Below are 19,229 nucleotides of genomic sequence, written 5' to 3'. Positions count from 1 at the left end.
TGATTTGTTTCAGGTGGATCTGATCTTGCCGGGGAGTGACCCACATAACGTGATGGGAACATATAGAATGAGACATGCAGGGACGGCCGACGGACTGCCGCTGAGTCCGGTGTCGTCTCGAGTCTCACCTTCGTAGCCGGGCCATCTGCCACTGCCCCCTTCAGCTCCTGCAGCCGGTGGGAAAAAGGAGTGGTGGTACTTCATCCTCCTTCTTCACAGTCGAGCTCCTAAACTTAACCAGGCAGGGAATCTGAGTCCTTTCCAGACCTCCCTGTTCACGTAATCCACCAGACGGCTAATTCTGGAGGCGAACTCTATTTGTTGATAGTTATACATTTGGCCACAAAATTACAAAATGCAAGACTTGGGGCTGACAAATGTAAAGCTTGACACACGGAACAGTTAACCTACACTTTTTAAAACTGAGAGCTTCAATTTCTAAAGGATTATCTGCATATTCAAGAATCAAGCTTATCAAAAGTAGCCAAAAAAAAGTCACATACACAGTCCAATATATTGAACATTGTCTTCATAACAGTGGGTGTAATACGACTTAAACACTGACCAAAATGGCCAAAAATAGTACAAATCAGTAACAATATTTCACATGATTGAAAGGAAGTTCAAATTATTCTGCTAAAGCTGGAACAGCAGAATAACACAAGACGTGTACAATCCTTTATGTATCGTGTCACAGCAGGACTGAGATTTCCTTCTTCATCACCATTTGTCATTTTACGTCCAACATATCCTTCCCTTCTCTCATTGCATTCCTTTGCATTGTGCATGTTCCTTTTGTCTTGGCGGTCCTAATTAGCGGTCCACACCGCAGGCACGACGACCAGCCTCGCGGAACATGTTACAATTAGAGCTGATAGTCAAATATTCCTCTCTTCCAATAGATTAATTTATGAGTGAGTCTTATCAGAGAGGCTTGTCCTGCGTAGCGATTGCTTTCAGTAAAAAGACTGCTGGTACAAAGTAATCTAAAAAAGGCTGCTGCTGTTATCACAATGACAGTTAAACACTCTGAATCCACTCAATACATTCAGAGGAGACTGTAAATGAACATTTTCATTTGTCTTCCTCATCCTTTGAAGAACTTCTTTCCTGTTAATCTTTGAGCAGTGTGTTGAATCCTTCAGAGGAACAATTAGACAGCGAGGCACTGCACAAACCTCCAGTTGAACACATTATGTTTCCCCCAAAATCTGTCTCACTGATATCAAAATTTTCAAAATTTCAAAGTCACCTCTGATGAACGGTGCGGGGTGATTAATTCATGATGGGGAACGCCACCTTGTCAGGCCCAGCTCTTCACTGGCTAATGGCAACACATGCATAATAGAAAGGTGGCTCTGTGCCTCCGTTGTCGTCTGAGTGACTTCAAAGGAATTAAAAATGGAACCATCAAATTACATGTGTTGGCTTACTGTGCTCAAACCGTTGTTTCTGAACGGGAGAGTGGATCATTTCGCTTCAGTTGTGTCTCTAATGCAGTTTAACGCTGTGATGGATGAAGTCAAGTCTGAAAATGACTGAAAAACTGGAGGGATTTGATTTGTTTTTTTGTAATGAGCTTGAATGCACGTCTCCCCGAGGTGATGTTTCTCAATTTATAATACATCTTACCTGCATAAGTAGTGAAAGTTCACTTTTTGAGAGTGAAGTAGTCAGTCCATCCAGGAAATCATGATCTTGTGATCACAATAATTCATGGAAATTCAAGGAAACTCGCAAAAAACATCGTCATCAGAATCTGTGCTGAAAGTATTAAAACATAAAGTAAATCTTTTTAAACTAAACTCTCTTCATTAACAACAAGAACTCCTCATTTCCAACCAGAAAGTCTCTGCTGCTGTTTTCATCTCCAAATAAAACTCTGTTCACCGGAGGAACAGGAACAAGAGGACAAACAGAAAGTGACGGGGTTTGTGGGAAATGTGTTCTTCACATTAAAATGATGTGATTAAATGTTTGTGATCAAAGGAAGTGATTCCATATTACTGGATGTTAAATGAGTTTTGTCCACACGTCCAGTTGTCAGAGACGTCTCTTTGTTTGTTTCATCCAGCAGGTCTATGTGTTGAATGAACATGAATTAAACAGCATCTAAAGCTCTTATTTTGACAGCTGATGTAGTCCTTGTTTCTATATTCCAGTCACAGACGCTCTGTTCTGGAAACATACGCAGCTTTTAGGACCTTTTAGGAAATTTTAGGAGCTTTTAGGAGCTTTTATCTCCACGGCTCTCTAAGTTCAATAAATACATAAAAAAGATGAGAACTAAAATATTTCTGAAGTGCAGCATGATTATTATCACAGGAAGTGATTACATGTTTATTACTTTATCAGGTAGTGATTAAAAAAAATAATAATTTTTGTTTCTCGACTTGCAATTTTTTTGAAATCCTGCAATCTTACCCAAAAGTCACTTAAAATTTCACAAATTACATCAACATTTTTAAGAAAATCCACATAAAAAAAAAAAATCTAAAAAAATTGTGTCACAACAATCACCAAAAAACTCCTGGAGGGACTGACGACAGCAAAACTGAATGTCTGCCTGTAACATCTGCATATTGTCAGATTGCTGTGAAAGGACTTGAACATTATTTTCTAAACTGATTTTGGGGTGGTGGTGGTTGGGGGGCAATAGAAACTGGGACTCCTCTCCTTCACTGAGAGAATGAACAGTCAGTTCAGCAGCGGAGTGACCTTTTCTCTAAACCCTCCAATAACTCTCCAGCTGACAGAGCGAATGAGCAGATGATCTCAGACTCCTTCATGGTGTGTTGCGACTGCACTCGGTGCAAAATGACAAGTGAATCAAGCTCCTATTTTTACCTCCGGGCGGAGAACTTGTGTCACTCTCGACCGCTGCAACCAAGAAAATCAGCCATGAAGTTTGGTTTTGGGCAATCTGACCGCTGACACCGCCGAGCTGTCACTGTGATGCCCTTCCTCTCCATCAAGCGATCCCCCGCCTCGACCTCGCACCACTCCTCACACCTGACTGGCACCAGGGGTAGCGTGCCGGGCCAAAAGCGTGATTGACACCTCACCCGATCTTCTGTAAACACCTTGAGATCTCAGCACCTCCAGCAGGGAAGATCAGTGACTTGTGTGAAAGAGGCCTCTCCTCCTGGCCTCGGCTCAAGTCTGCGGGCGCTTGCTATGATGCAGCTCGACATGTCAGAAGGAGTAACAAGATGCTGAGTGACTTAGCACCTCTGGAAATGTCAGCCCCCGAGCTGGCGGATGCCAGGCTGAGTGGAGTAGGGAGTGCACAGACCCCACTGCGACTGGCTCAGCTGCTGCCTGTAAGAAGCAGAGGACGACACATACGCTCGACGAAACCAGACAAGCAGCAGAGATGAGCCGCGCCCTGATGCCCCGTTCCCCCTGTCCATCCCTGTTCCCCCGTTCATCCCGTTCCCCCGTTCATCCCGTTCCCCCGTTCATCCCGTTCCCCCGTTCATCCCGTTCCCCCTGTCCATCCCTGTTCCCCCGTTCATCCCGTTCCCCCGTTCATCCCGTTCCCCCTGTCCATCCCTGTTCCCCCGTTCATCCCGTTCCCCCGTTCATCCCGTTCCCCCGTTCATCCCGTTCTCCCGTTCATCCCGTTCCCCCGTTCATCCCTGTTCCCCCGTTCATCCCGTTCCCCCGTTCATCCCGTTCTCCCGTTCATCCCGTTCTCCCGTTCATCCCGTTCCCCCTGTCCATCCCTGTTCCCCCGTTCATCCCGTTCCCCCGTTCATCCCGTTCCCCCGTTCATCCCGTTCCCCCTGTTCATCCCGTTCCCCCTGTCCATCCCTGTTCCCCCGTTCATCCCGTTCCCCCGTTCATCCCGTTCCCCCTGTTCATCCCGTTCCCCCGTTCATCCCGTTCCCCCGTCCATCCCTGTTCCCCCGTTCATCCCGTTCCCCCGTTCATCCCGTTCCCCCGTTCATCCCGTTCCCCCGTTCATCCCGTTCCCCCGTTCATCCCGTTCCCCCTGTTCATCCCGTTCCCCCGTTCATCCCGTTCCCCCCGTTCCCCCGTTCATCCCGTTCATCCCGTTCCCCCGTTCATCCCGTTCCCCCCGTTCATCCCGTTCATCCCGTTCCCCCCATATTTCTGCCACACGTCTTACGCTCACTTCTCTTTGCAGAGACGTGCATCTGCTACCGTCCAGCTGTTGCCACGGCTGAAACGGACCTTTGCTGCCCTACTGCCCAATGTGCAGTGGATACAGCAAAGTCTGTGCATGAAGATGATGATGATGATGATGTGGGCAAAAGCAGAAACCAGAGTATACCTAAGTGCCCCGTTATTGCTCTGGTGAATCATGTTAAAGGAGACGAGGCGCCGAAGAGACACCCAACACGGAGGAGAACTCAGTCACGGCACAGTCTGTCGGGCTGCAGTTATTTACCATGCCAACAAACACATTTTCTCTCTCCCCGAGGAAACTCGAGGATGTATAACGCAACATATTTAGTGCTACACATTTATAGAAGTCAAGCAGAAAGGCAGTTTGCTGGAGCATTAAGGAACCAGGAGGAGCGGAAAAGAAAGCTTCTACAAAAAGTGAGAGAAGAGAGAGACTCTGGAGCGTGATGATGCTCAGTAAAATCTAATGGGCTGTTTACTCGCTGCCCGCTGAGATCCACACTGCTACATTGACTCCTGATTTATATTTTCTGATTCATAGAGGCACATGCATCTTACTTTAATCAAGGTTCTCTCCATCGTTCCCCCCCTCATCCCCTCCATCGCGCTGGCTGCCATCCTTTTTTTCCCCCACAATGCACATTAACAGCAAAAAATATAATCAGTTTTATGACAGACTATGTTTTTAGCACATGATGGGTGAGTATAGCATTTTGAAAATGGCCCGTCCCCGTCCTCAATCTCCAAATAGATCTGCTGGGATGGAAGGCAATATGAGCTGAGAGGACACCGTCTCAAGGGTGCGTGTCTCAACCAACGGCTGCAATCTGACGCCTGCTATTTTTCATGTTTGTTAACAAAATACAATTTGAGGGAGGAACTGAGTGCTCAGATAAGGACATAAGGACATTATTTAGTGGAGCTGATGAATAAAGTTAGAGAGCTACAGTGTCAGGAGTCCCAGAGAACAATGGAGAATTATTGTTGACTCTGCATAGAGATGCTTTCAGGGGCTTTTTCATTCAAATACATGTATTTATGCTGGTGATGCACGTCATACAACCAGTAGTTCTGAACCAGCGATCTGATTGGTCAACTGAACATGAGGAACAAATCATCATGAAATCACACCCTCAATCCTAGCGGCGGCTAGCTGGACCGGTTTGGTTTGAACACACGACACGGAGCTAAAATGTTAAAAACACGAGTCCATGGATATCTTTGTTCGTCAGATATCTTTGTTCGTCAGATATCTTTGTTCATCAGATATCTTTGTTCATCAGACGTCTTTGTTCATCAGATATCTTTGTTCATCAGATATCTTTGTTCCAACCAGACTGAACTAGCTGATCAGTTTAGTGTTTCTATTTTTCTGTATTTATTTAGTTAGAGACTAGAAATCCTCTCTGTTGCTAGGTGGTTGCTAAGGGTCTGACTACTTCCTGGAGTAGTAAACATTGCATACGTTACATAAGAGTCTACTGACGACGGGTTGTTTTCCAGTTCTTAGTCATACCCCGTGTTGCCATGGAAATGGAGATTGCATTAACACAAAGTTTTATATTTTAGAGCGAATTGCTCCACAATATGAAAACATTTAGATTATATGTTTTATTTAGATGGTAACTTGTTGTATAATCGCTATATCACACTTAAATGTGTGTTTCAACGTCATTATTGGCACGACAGAGATGCGGTCAGGACCGAGGCCCGTTCATGAGCGTCATTAAAAATCTTCGTATTTTTCTTAAATATGCTTTATGACACTAAATTGTCATGTAAAAAAAGAGCAGCTTTCCACACTTACCATTAAACAAATAAACGTAAACTTCAAAGTGCATTTTTCATGAAACAAACTATAGCTGCTATTTTTTGTCACAGAAAAGCTGTGATCAGAGTTTGTCTTCTGTGTTTCAAGGGTTAAGTTTCAGTTTCATTTATCGCTGGCTGCTTTTAGCTGATATCCAAACGGGGTGGAAGGCACAGGTTCGGCAGATTAAGGCTGGGGATTTCTCTTGACCTTTCTGCCAAATGCCATGCTGTTTGAGGTGTACAAAGATAATTAGATCTGATCTGTCTAATCTTTGGCATGACCATTTTTTTTTCTTGCACTGCAGATCACTGTTGTTCATTAGTGGTGTTTAAGATGTGGAGGCCACAGGCTAATGGCAGGAGCTGGTGAAGTTGAAATAATCCTGTTCTTTCTAACAACTGTTGCACGGATTACTTTCAAGGAAGTCCCCCAGTAATGAGGACAATGGTCTGTTTCAGTGATGCACATACAACGTCTGGAACAGGGGATATAAAAAAAATAAAAAATGATGTGCTCTCCCAGCTAATGTAGCAGCCAATTCACAGTGACATTTGCCATTAGCTCCATGCTGAATTCGACCAGCGACAAAAGCAGAAGAAAAAGCTCAAATCATTCCCAATTAACGGAGGCATCAAACAGTGAAAATCCTAGCAGGAGATTTTACGGGCAGCGTGCGGAGAAAGGTCAGGCTCCAGTGGAACAAGCAAAGTCACAGGATTTATTAGAACTAATGAGCGCTTTCGTTAGACTGAATTAACGGCGGTACACACGAAAAATAATAAATAAATAGTCTGAGCGTACCATTTTTTTTGTGACACACACAGAAACACACACACTTAACTGTCTGACTGAATGACCCAGACGCAGACTGAAAATTAATAATGTCAGCCTAAATATGTTGGATCAGTCAAATTGAGCAGTTAAATCGTATTTTAACTACACACCTCGGAGCCGTATAGATCTACCTACCTACTAAACTGTGCACAATCTTCTCCTATTTCAAATTTTATTGTGTTTAACACCACAGAATACCAAAATCTGTGGCTGGATCATCTTCGCACGGTCTCCGTCCACCCAGACCAGCGGAGCCTCTTTTTACCATCTCCTCAGTCTCCCAATGATCCCAGAGCCCGTCAGCACAGGAGAGGATTTATTGAGATATTCAGAGGGCTTTTGTCACCCAGGACGTTCTGAAGCGACGGAGGTCTGGGTGGAGGGATGTAACAGAGATTGGCTGTGACAGCACCGAAATGGGGCTAACCAATATCCTAATGAGGAAATGCCAGCCAAGTTCTCTCGGTCCAACCACAGCAGATAGCTGGCCTCAAGAGAGAGAGAGAGAGAGAGAGAGAGAGAGAGAGAGAGAGAGAGAGAGAGAGACTCTCCAAATAACAGACGTCATACTGAAACACCTGCATGTTCAGTACCAAGCTTTCAACACGTGTTGGAATTTTATTTGCCTCTTTCTGTTTTCAGGTAAAACCAACCATCATCCATCAGTGATGTCATCAACTATCAGTGATGTCATCATCCATCAGTGATGTCATCGTTGGTTTGTGAACGTTATGAATCCTCCAGTTCAGATTCTGTCCGTCACCATCTTTACTAGTTCGGAGCGGTTTGGAGCAGGAAGTGACCATATTTGGAGGAGTTGGGGGAGGAGCCAGCGGTGGATCTGACCGATCTGATTGGAAACCTGACGATACTATGTCCCGCCCACCGATAGCTGTAACCTGACTGCACCACAGGCCTGTCAATCAAACAGACACGCCCCCAAAAACAGGTCTTCTTGAATCTTCTTTTCTAATGAATGAGGGATTATTTTCAGATGGACCTCCAGAAAACTAATAAGAAGGAGTGACTTTAGCTAACAACACCGAGATAACTGATGGACACATTTTATTCACTTTGGATTTGATGAGACAAGTTGAATGGGAGTCTATGGAGCCGGAGGCTTTTTGGAGCCGACCTCTATTGGCACTTGGTAGTATTGCAGTTTAAGGCGTTTCTGGATCAGAACCAGTTTTACACTTTGGGTCTTTGGGTAAAACAATCTGAACTTTGTAAACCCATGATATGGATTTACATGTTGTGTCACATTAGGTTTACTGGTAAAAGTGACAAAAAGTTGAGATTCATCCATAAAACATCTGCACTCTTCTTCATTTCTATCAAAGTTGGCATTGCAATTAACTATTGTGTTTTTTGTTTAATTCATTAAAAAAAGGACGTGTACTTGTGTTTACCATCACAAGATGAAACCAACGAAGGAATCACAAGGGACAAAAATGAAGTAAAAATGTTACAATAAGAAATCTTACAATTGTCTGAATATGTTTTTCTCTGATGAGTGAATTTCTAGAAAATACCTCAATTCTGGTATTAGAAAACAGTTGGAGTGCCGATGTAACAAAGATAACAAAGAAAAAATAAATACATATTTTAGCCAAGAATAAATGAATTTAGGAGACATATTTCTTTTTTCTATTTTCTCTCTTTTCCGCCACATATAGTAGATGAACATTCATTCATGGTTATAGCAAACCAAATAACTCAAATAAATCAAAGTTTCTGAACTAAAATAGAAATCCCCAGCAGCATACAGTAAGTATGTAGAGAAGTGCAGTAAAGTGCCGCTCCACTCAGGAGTCACCTCAGGAACCTCTGGATGTCCTGAAACTCCGTTCTGATGCGATCTAACTCTGACAAATCACACTTTCTTCATGTCACTCTGACGAGACCGTCTGGATCCGAGACGAGGCCCGTTCATGACGAGCGCTAAGATGGCATAGACGTCTCAGAGGTCCCGGTGGAGGCTGGATTCCATTAGAGAACAACAGGGACGGGCCCCTCGGCCCCCCGGGCCTTAAAGCAGCATATGACACAAAGCCTCAGGGCAGAGGAAGGAACTCGACCTTACATAATCCTCTGGACAAGCTTCACAAGAGACACACTTACTTAATGTGTGTGTGTGTGTGTGTGTGTGTGTGTGTGTGTGTGTGAGATGGTGGGGGGGGGGGGGGGGGGGGGGGGACATTAACAACAGTCCTGCCCAGCAATGATACTGATATAATTACTTAATCACTGTCAGCAAATTGAGACGACAGCTGATGATGATCCACTGAAAGTCAACAGCTAACAGCTCTTCACTTTTTCATCTGATACCAAAATAAGACTTTCTAGTAAACTGGTACTTTTCATTAATTATGTGAAATTTACTTATGATTGATACACTGTTGAAGTATGATGCAGTGACAATGTCGAGGGCCAAACTACAAAAGTGTTTTATTTTTTTCTATGTTAAGAAGTAGTTAGTTATCATGGACAATAATATTCTTATCATGAACAATAATATTCTTATCATGAACAATAATATTCTTACCATGAACAACAAGTACAACAGTACAATTTAAAAAAAAAAGATTTGATTTACCAAGTTCAAGGACATTTTAAGCAATTCATTAATAAGGTTGATTAGATTAGCAATTTATTAAGTAAATCTTGTGAATTAAGATTATTATTATATTATTAATTATCATGTCCAAACTTTTTTCCAAACAATACTACTTAAGTTTTAGAAGGCTTGTGGTGTAATTTTAAGGTTTCTTTTCCAATAAAGGCCACTGAACCTGAAGACGTGAAAAGAAGAGATGTAAGAATTGTTTGGGAATAAGAAGTCCTTGTAATAAATGATAATAACACTATTAGAGATGTTTATGTTTGGTACAGTGCTTGTTTGTATGATATTATATCAGGATTTCACCGGAAAAATGTGAATAAGATGTATTGTGATGTTCTTTTGTCCTTTTATTTTATTCCCCATTGCTCATTTATTTATGTTATATCTACATATATACAGTTCTTGTACGAGCGTTGATGTTGCTGCTGGATGTATGTTACTTTCCTAAAATAAAAAAAAACCCCACTCAGTAAAAAACAGTCTGGTTTGTGGTGAACAACAAAGTGTTGATTTGTGTGAAGGAGAAAGTTCGTACGATCGGGGGTGGAAACGCAAGCTGGAGGGTGTTTACTCGAGAAACCTTCTGCAGCTTGTGTGCATCCCGATGCAGAGACAGACATGTTGAGGGATGATGAGGTTGGGGTAGTGTATAGTGGTAGGAGGGGAGGTGGTGGAGGTGGGGGGGCGGGGAGGATGGAGAGTTTGGCATATGGTCATATGAGAGGCACTATCACGAGTAAGAGAGCCAAAGCCTTGCCTTATGTATGATATGCATCGTGGCAACAAACACGGATCGCTTGTTTCTGAAGCATCTAGGTTGTACACACGGGTGGTGAATGGGCGGGGGTGAGGGGCGGGGGTGGAGGGGGGGGGGGTGACGGGGTTACAGTTCGGGGGGATGCAGGACGATGGCCTGAATTGAAAAGAGCCACCTTTTGATTTTGGACGGGCCCCGTTCCTGGCAGGCTGGCCGGCCATAAGGCGGGGTGGGGCCTGAGGATAATGGCAGCAGAAGGGAGAGGAGGCCGACAGCTGGCGAATTCTGCCCCAATATGTTTCCATGAAAGAGGCGAGGAAATTTCAGAAGACGCGATGCCCGAACGACACGCTCAGTGGTAAAAAGGGAAGATTAAAAATAAAATTAGTTAACATCTTGCCCGTTTCACCCCACGATGCACATTTCCGAGCAGGAAGGGAGGGTGGAGCGGGGGGGAGGGGGGGATCACCGTGGCCATTCACATTGCAACAACAACCCCCCCCCCCCCCACACACACACACACCAAGTCCCCCCCACCCCAGAAAAACCCCTTCCAGTTAATTAGAAGAAGTCATGTGTCCCCTCCTGAAGCTCGTTCAGCTCACACAGATGTGGCCTGCAGTGTTTTCAGCCTCTTCCCATCCCTGAGCTTCCTCTCGCTCCTCCCCACGTACACATCCTGCTCTCCTAGTCTCCCATCCCAAGCATATTGTGAATCTAAAATGCAAATGACATCCTCTTTCTTTTTTCTACCTCCAATCACCGTGCCTCTAATGAGGTGTAAAATATGTGCATTAATGACGGAAAAGTTATTTAGATCTGGGGGAGAGTTAATTGGTTTTAATCACGGTCTACATCCATCTGGTTACGCGAGACAACAAACTACTTCATCCTGATGCCTCATTAGACATATTGTGAGTCTCTACGATGAAAAGGAGACGCTCGTCTTCGACTGTTCAGTGTTTATGATCAGGATTAAACACAGCACACACGCTCTTTTACCAAAACAGGGCAGACTGGTTTCATGTTGCACTACCCTTTATGTTTTTTTCTGGAAAGACCTTAAAAATACATGAATAAAAAAAACACTTTACACATTTTATTTTAGTGCGTCTTCACTGAAGGTAACTGACAAACTGCATCATACCTGGTAGAGCTGTTTCCTTGCAATCGCAAAGGAGTTGAATCTCATTTACTTTTGCACATGATCAACATTGGTCGTGTAGAAACCGTAGAATCTCCCGAGTCAGGATGGATCACAGCCGGTCCTCCTGTGCTTGTCGTGGTGCAGCTGCACCGGTCAGAATGGCAACCTCAAAGTAACAGGAAACACTGTTGTATGAATATTTTATGATCAATAGACGCATTCATAACATGAACTGTATATAAAAGTTGAAGTAGCTCTGTAAAATGGTTCTGATCCAGAAGTGTCTTAAACTGCAATACCAGCGAGTGCCACTAGAGGTCGTCTCCAAAAAGCCTCCGGCTCCATAGACTCCCATTCAACTTCTCTCATCAAATCCAAAGTGAATAAAATGTGTCCATCATTTATCTCGGTGTTGTTAGCTAAAGTCACTCCTTCTTATTAGTTTTCTGGAGGTCCATCTGAAAATAATCCCTCATTCATTAGAAAAGAAGATTCAAGAAGACCTGTTTTTGGGGGCGTGTCTGTTTGATTGACAGGCCTGTGGTGCAGTCAGGTTACAACTATTGACGTAGTATCGTCAGGTTTCCAATCAGATCGGTCAGATCCACCTCTGGCTCCTCCCCCAGCTCGTCCAAATATGGTCACTTCCTGCTCCGAACCGCTCCGAACTAGCAAAGATGGTGACGGACAGAATCTGAACTGGAGGATTCATAACGTTCACAAACCAACAATGACATCACTGATGGTTGCTGTGTATTATGTTCTACTAATATACTCAAGCATTATGCTGCATCACAGACTAAAGATTTTTCCTAAAATGAGTAGTCATTTTTACCGTCTCACAGAAACATCTTCGTTCACCAACAACTGTGAACAACTGTGTGTTTGAATTAATCAAGAATTTGTGAGCAAAAACCTCTTTCTGATCTTTCAAAAACTAAATATCTAAAGACTAACATCAGCAGGGTGAGCTCCAAAACAAATGTCCAAAGTAAGTTTTCTAATCCATGGTTTGAACATGATAAAGCCTCCTCTTCATCATCATAAGCATTAATTACAGTAGCTTAACTTTTTAATTTAAACTTCATGTTGAGTTTGTCACCGACTGTCTTCGTGCGTGTCATTTTTCTTGACTTATTGATGAAAACTCTGTCTCCTCGACATCCATGAGTGGTCCCAGGAGGTTAAAAACAGACATTAATTATGCCTCAGGGGAACGAAGATTTAGTTTGACTGTCTTGAAGTGTTTCTATTGGAGGGTAAGGTTCTTTTAAAGCAAAGCAACTGGGTATCTGCGGTCGCTCTCCATCCGCTCAGACTAAAGATGCTCTCACCATCTGTTGGCAGTGTGACCACGTCCAAAGGACCATGTTTCTAAGGATCCTAACAGGCCAAGAACTAAAATGTGTGAACTGCAAGCCTGCAAATCTGACGTGTTGATAAGAGGCTAGAAAACACACTATGTGTGATTTACACCATAAAAATTAGGAATTCATTGGGGATTCAGCCAAGATCTAAAAGGACTCAATATGCACCTTAGAGTTTCTTAAATGTATAAAACCCACGGAAATAATAGCAGAACCCCAGGGAAGGGCAATTCAAGCAGAAATACGTTTCAGTGTTCAATTCAATTAAAGTTTATTTATACTGTGCCAAATTTTAACATGAGTCATCTCAGAGCACTTAACATAATAAAAGTGAAGCCTTACAATATTGGAGAGAGAAACGCAACAATTCAACAATCACGACATGAGCTGCAGTGGGGAGAAAAAACTCTGTTTTAACAGGAAGAAACTGACAGAACCGGACTCAGAGGTGGAGAACATTTGCTTCAAACGGTTCAGGTGACGGGAGGTTTAGGGGATTTGACAACCATCAAAATTCAACAAATCTGGAGAGATGCATATCTTCAGGAGGGCTATTATTTATTTTCTACGTCTAACCCAAGCAGCAACCATCAGTGATGTCATCAACCATCAGCGATGTCATCGTTGGTTTGTGAACGTTATGAATCCTCCAGTTCAGATTCTGTCCGTCACCATCTTTGCTAGTTCGGAGCGGTTCGGAGCAGGAAGTGACCATATTTGGACGAGCTGGGGGAGGAGCCAGAGGTGGATCTGACCGATCTGATTGGAAACCTGACGATACTACGTCAATAGTTGTAACCTGACTGCACCACAGGCCTGTCAATCAAACAGACACGCCCCCAAAAACAGGTCTTCTTGAATCTTCTTTTCTAATGAATGAGGGATTATTTTCAGATGGACCTCCAGAAAACTAATAAGAAGGAGTGACTTTAGCTAACAACACCGAGAGAACTGATGGACACATTTTATGGCAAACAGCTTTTTGGTGCATTACTGACACCTTCTGGTTGTGGTAACGTGTTACTACTAATCGCTTGTATAAACAAGATCAAATATATATTTTTAAGACAAAAAGATTCAGTTTCTCTATAATTGAACAACTAATTGAAAATTCTTAAACCATTCCTAATTATGAGATCACACACGGGCAATCATGTCATACTAAATGTTTTTTAAAGTTTTCAAACTGAAGGAGAAGACATTATTACAGATGACAAGTTCACATGAGACAAGAAGAACTCTGCAGTAGGTTTACCTACGTGCCTCATTAATCAGTAGCATCGGGCTGAGAGGCTGCTTAATGTTGCCCTTTGATTCACTTGGTCACTTACTGTCGTCCATCTTCATTTTATAATCTGGACCTCTCATGGGTTCTGTCCAGATGTGTACGGGTGAAGTCTCTCCTACAGTAATATGCTTTTCCTATATAATCTCGGTTCACAAGTTTATTAGATTGTGGAGCTTTCTGAAAACTGCAGAGTGAAGACGGTGACATGTGGTCGAAAGCTTCAGAAATTGGTACAGTAAGTGGACCTTTAAATTTTGATTGATTTGTTAGAAATACTGCAACTAAATGTATGCTCTCCAGTCAGCCCTGGTGTTGAATACAAACATAAAAGTGGATGTGATCAATACTAGTTTTTGTGTCTGAATAGGAAAGCATGCTACAATAATACAGGAATCAGAACAAGTGATGCAGGGCCGATAAAAACAGTCATGTATTTACGTTGAGGATTCTGGGACAGCTGGATCGTGATGACAAAGATAATATTTTTGGTAATGCAGCTACGAGGCCTTCTGTTTGTTGTCCAAGAAGTTCTGTCTGATTAGAAAAACATACATGTTAATTACAGACATCAGTATAGTGGCAGGCTTATGTGGAACAACAAAAGTTGTGCAATTTAGTGATTTGCAGGATGTGGCAGTTAAACCAGCAGCAGCAGTGATGGAAATTGCTGTGGATATAATTAAGAAGACCTTAGCATATTTAGCTAAATTAAGCAGCGGGACAAACTCCATATTTACAGCGTCATTTCCTGCCTAATTTGCCTCGCGCCCTCATGCGTGGTGTCAGAAAATACTCTCCCAGTGTTTACATTCGGTTCCTGTTTCCCTGCTTATTCATTGTGATTGACATTTGTAAATCTATAGGCCCTGAGTGTGCTGATTCCCAACTAACCACAAATTGTACAGCCAGGAAATGATGTGTGGTGACAATCATTATCGGCTCCTGAACTTTGACACCTAATCATGAAAACAGTATGCAAGTGGTACAGATAATTATCTTTGGGATTGTCAAAGTGTGTGTGTGTGTTGTTGTGTATGTGTGCGATGGGTTTTTCTTTCCCTGCTAATCATCTCTGACTGTGCGAGGCTGCTGCATTTTTAAAAAGGCTAAAACAATCACGTCTACAATTATCAGTTTTGGTTCGAAGGTTAATGTGCAAACATTTATGTTTATTTTCCAAATCCCCTATATTCACGTAGAAAAAGTAATTTCTGAAGAATTCCTCAAATATAAAGATGATGTTTACTATACAAGTTTGTGGCTCTTCTGCTTTTGCAAAACAACATAAATAAGAAACTGGTTAATTACTTACATGAACAAACTCTCATCATTCCTGCAGCTCTGAGGTTATTAGCCTGTTTTCACTCAGTGAAAGCAGCACTTTAAACTAAGTACCCGACTGTAGACAACATTTGTGATCACATGTTGAAGAAATTGAAACATGTGACAGCACAAGAGTCCGATAACTTCCTCCCCATGTGGGAGAGAATCCTGAATTTAGATCTATCTTGGGGACAAACTCCAGATAATGTTGTTTTTCTCTCTCTGCTGGATGTAAGCAGCTGTTTCTTAAATAAAGATTTAAAGCAGATTCAGTCACAGAGTTTATGCAAAAGAAACTAAAATCCTTTTTGGAAGCCAGCAGACATGTGTCTGCTTTTTGTACGTGGAGGTCATCTTCAATTACACATCTTCAACTCAATATGTATTTCCTTGAATTAAATCATTTTTCCCGTGTCCATACCATTTGTTATTATAGATTTGCTTGAAAGGCCTTCAGTTTATCAACCTATAACATTTTTAGTTTGGGAAATTTTGGACCTTAAGGTTGTTAAAATGTCACAATTTTTCTTACTGAACAGATAAATTGTGACAAAATACTATTTACTTGTGTCTTGTCTTCACTATGATTCTATACTGATGTGTTGCTTCCACAAATGTTAACCAGTGATGTCATTAAGTCTTTGGATCACACTGAAGGCTTCTACTCAGACAACATAAATGTGCCCTTGCAACAGTGTTGCATCATGGGAACGAATGCACACACACACACACACACACACACACACACACACACACGCACACACACACACACACACACACGCACACACACACACACACACACACACACACGCACACACACACACACACACACACACACACACACACAGAGGCTGTAAAACCACAGTGGATTTTTACATCTGTCTGGCCTCATTGGTATGCACAAAGCCCTGAGCCACATTTCTGTGCATCCACCGAGGGGCAGAGCACATTGGCTACGATAGCGCCCTGACAGATTACTGCCCTGCAACAGTGAGGAAGAGGCCTGCCAGCAACAGCTGTCCTTTAGCATTGGAAATGCTAAGCTCCCTTTTGACAAAGACTGAACAGGAATGAGTGTCAACAGAGTTTCGCCCTGGAGTGGTTGCTAACATCTTGTAACTTTCTGGGCTCTGAACCACTTCTGTTGGATGCTTTTGGATCAAAACAGCAGCTGAGTTGTAATATTTATGGTAATTCTTCAATTCGTGGCCCCTCTGATGCCGGTTGTAGAGAATACAGAAAAAACAAAAACACTGTCGACGGTGCTCTTGAACTCGGGCGGTGCGTTAGCCGGCTGCTATGCAAATGAGGTCGGAGGAGAGGAAAGCAAACAAATCTGTTAATTGATACATGCTGTCAGTGAAGGGCCCCTGGGATTACCTGGATGAGATGGAGAGTCATCGCTGGAGGGCCGGGACACACTGCAAGAGTTTAAAGTGCAACTAATAGGGATGTTAGCGGCCGTCCTCTATAGGCTAATGGCAACCATTTGGTTGGCTGTGGAGAGGTGCCCGAGCTGTCGAGGACCAGGTATACGGAGTGACCCGGGCGACCCGCGGCGACCCCCGGCGTACAAGTGTGCGGGGAAGTTCAACAGCCTCTCCAGAAAAAAGCCGCTCATGGCAAGAAGACACTAATTAAGGTAACACGGGCAGCTCAGTCCCACCAGTGTAGCACACAGTTGGAGTGTATACTGAACCTTGTCATGTAGGTCACTTTGGAGCTTTTAGCAAAGCTATGCATATTAATGGCGCTCTGCTCCAGCAGTCGCTGCCTCAGTGCTCAGGGGGGGTTTGTGTACTGAATGGGGGGTTCCTCTCTGAAACATATGCATTGCAAATTGAGATTGTGGCTGATTACAGTTAGCACAGTCCCAGTGGCGTTATTTAGCCGTAAGAAAAGTACGAGTAGATTGTGGAGAAAAAATGACCCTGGATTGAATAATTACTGTCCTCGTAAAATAAATGAAAACAAATATGGGGTTTGTGCTTTGACTCCGTTATAAACTGCTTTTTACCTGAACTTTTATTTTTGCGTGTTGATCGACGTGGCTTCTCTTTCAGGCTTAGAACGCTTTTATCTTTTGGTTTTTAGAAATCATAAAACGCAAATAGATGTGAGTGAGAACAACTACACCTCACATTTACGAGTGCAGATTCAACTGAGAAGTAGCTGCGGGATAGATACGTCACCAGTTACATTTATTTTTGCTTGAGATAGTCAAATTGATTTTAGTCAGCTGCGATGGTGCTTTTACAGAGTATTTATCCTCGGCTAGGAGTGGACATGTGTTATATCGACAAAACACATGAGTAGGTGACGGTTCTTTCGGTCCGGGGCTGTTTTTACAGGCTGGATCGGCCCAATGTTGCTTTTAATGCATACGATAATATTTTAGACTAAAATGTGCTCCCAACTTTGTCCCAACAGTTTGTAAAGGGCCATTTCTTATTTCAATATATCAGCGCCTGATTTCAGGTCCATTAATAAAAGTGATTTTCCTGTTTGGTGGGGAAGAACTTGATAAATCTGCACTTTACTTCAACCCCATCTAACACTTCTGGGATGATCTGCAAAGCCGACTACGATGTTGTTACCCAACATCAGATTGTTTTTGCTTCTCAAACTGCCTGTTTTTTTGTTTCTCTCTATGCTGTTCTTTTCTCTCTCCACTCTCACCTCTCCTCGACCAGTCAAGGGAGATGGCCGCCCACCTCTGAGCCTGGTTCTGCCCGAAGTTTCTTCCTGTTAAAAGGGACTTTTTATTCCCGCCTGTCGCTCGTGTGGTGATCGTTGAATTGTTGGTTTTCTCTCGGTGTTGCAAGGTCCTGTCCTGACGATGTCAAGTGCCCTGAGATGATGTGTTGTGATTGGGCGCTATATAAAAAGATAAAAACAAAAAACGAATTTGAAACAGCGTTGGACCTCAGTAATGCTCTTGTGGCTGAAAACCTGACACAAGAAGAGTGAAAGCTAGTTTTGGAACGACATGCCCAACAAGCCGAGCTCATGTAAGATGAACTGAGATGGTGGAAAACTGTCCCGTGGTCCCGAAGAATCAAAATTTTTAAATTATTTTTGGAAATCATGGACACTGCGTCCTCCGGGCCAAAGAGGAGAGGGACCATCCAGACCCTGTCCCAACGTTTTTGAGATATGTTGCTGCCATCAAATTCAAAATGGGCACAAATCTTTTGTAAAACACCAAAATGTCTCAATTTCAACATTTGATATGTTGTATTTGGTCTATTTGCAATTCAATATGGGTTTACATGATTTGAAAATCTTCACAATTCCAACTTTTTCAGAAACAGGGTTGTATTCTTGTTTTTCACAAATTATGAATGTGCATAATAGTGGCCGTTTTCATAAAATGAACTGTAATCAGTAACAATCCGAATTATTCACATTACAACACTATAATCGATACAAGAAATGAGTCAGAAATGTGCCATGAAGCTGCATACAAAGCAGTTCATCAGGTGTCATATGACCACAGCGTCTCGTGTGCCTGCCGTTACTCTGATCTCGTTCAGCTCAGTGGCATGCATGTGGCGCAGATCTTCAGCTGAGCCTCACAAATCGTCTGCTGCCACGTCAGTCAAGCCTTGTTTACAGATAGCCCACATCCTTTCCTTCCCGCCTGGCTGCCTCGCCGCGAAGTCGGTCGGGGATGTGTGATGTACATCATCGGTAATCAGATAAGTTGGGTACCATCCTCCTGCTTTCTCTCCAAAACAACATGTCCACTGAACTGAAAGCCAGAGTGCAACTGTCACATTAGCAGCCAGAGAGTACTCACTCTGCTGCTTGCCTGGTAAACAAACCCCGAAAGATGTTTTGCATGACAGGCAGACTGACGGCTCTTTCAGGCGAGTCCAGAGCGTCGCCCGAAAGAGCCGGCACCCTCTCCTTTCTG

Source organism: Embiotoca jacksoni, unplaced genomic scaffold, assembly GCF_022577435.1.
Source record: "Embiotoca jacksoni isolate LCO1_2020_lvr unplaced genomic scaffold, fEmbJac1.0.p SCAF_44, whole genome shotgun sequence".
Taxonomy (NCBI): domain Eukaryota; kingdom Metazoa; phylum Chordata; class Actinopteri; family Embiotocidae; genus Embiotoca; species Embiotoca jacksoni.
This window is presented reverse-complemented; position numbering follows the sequence as displayed.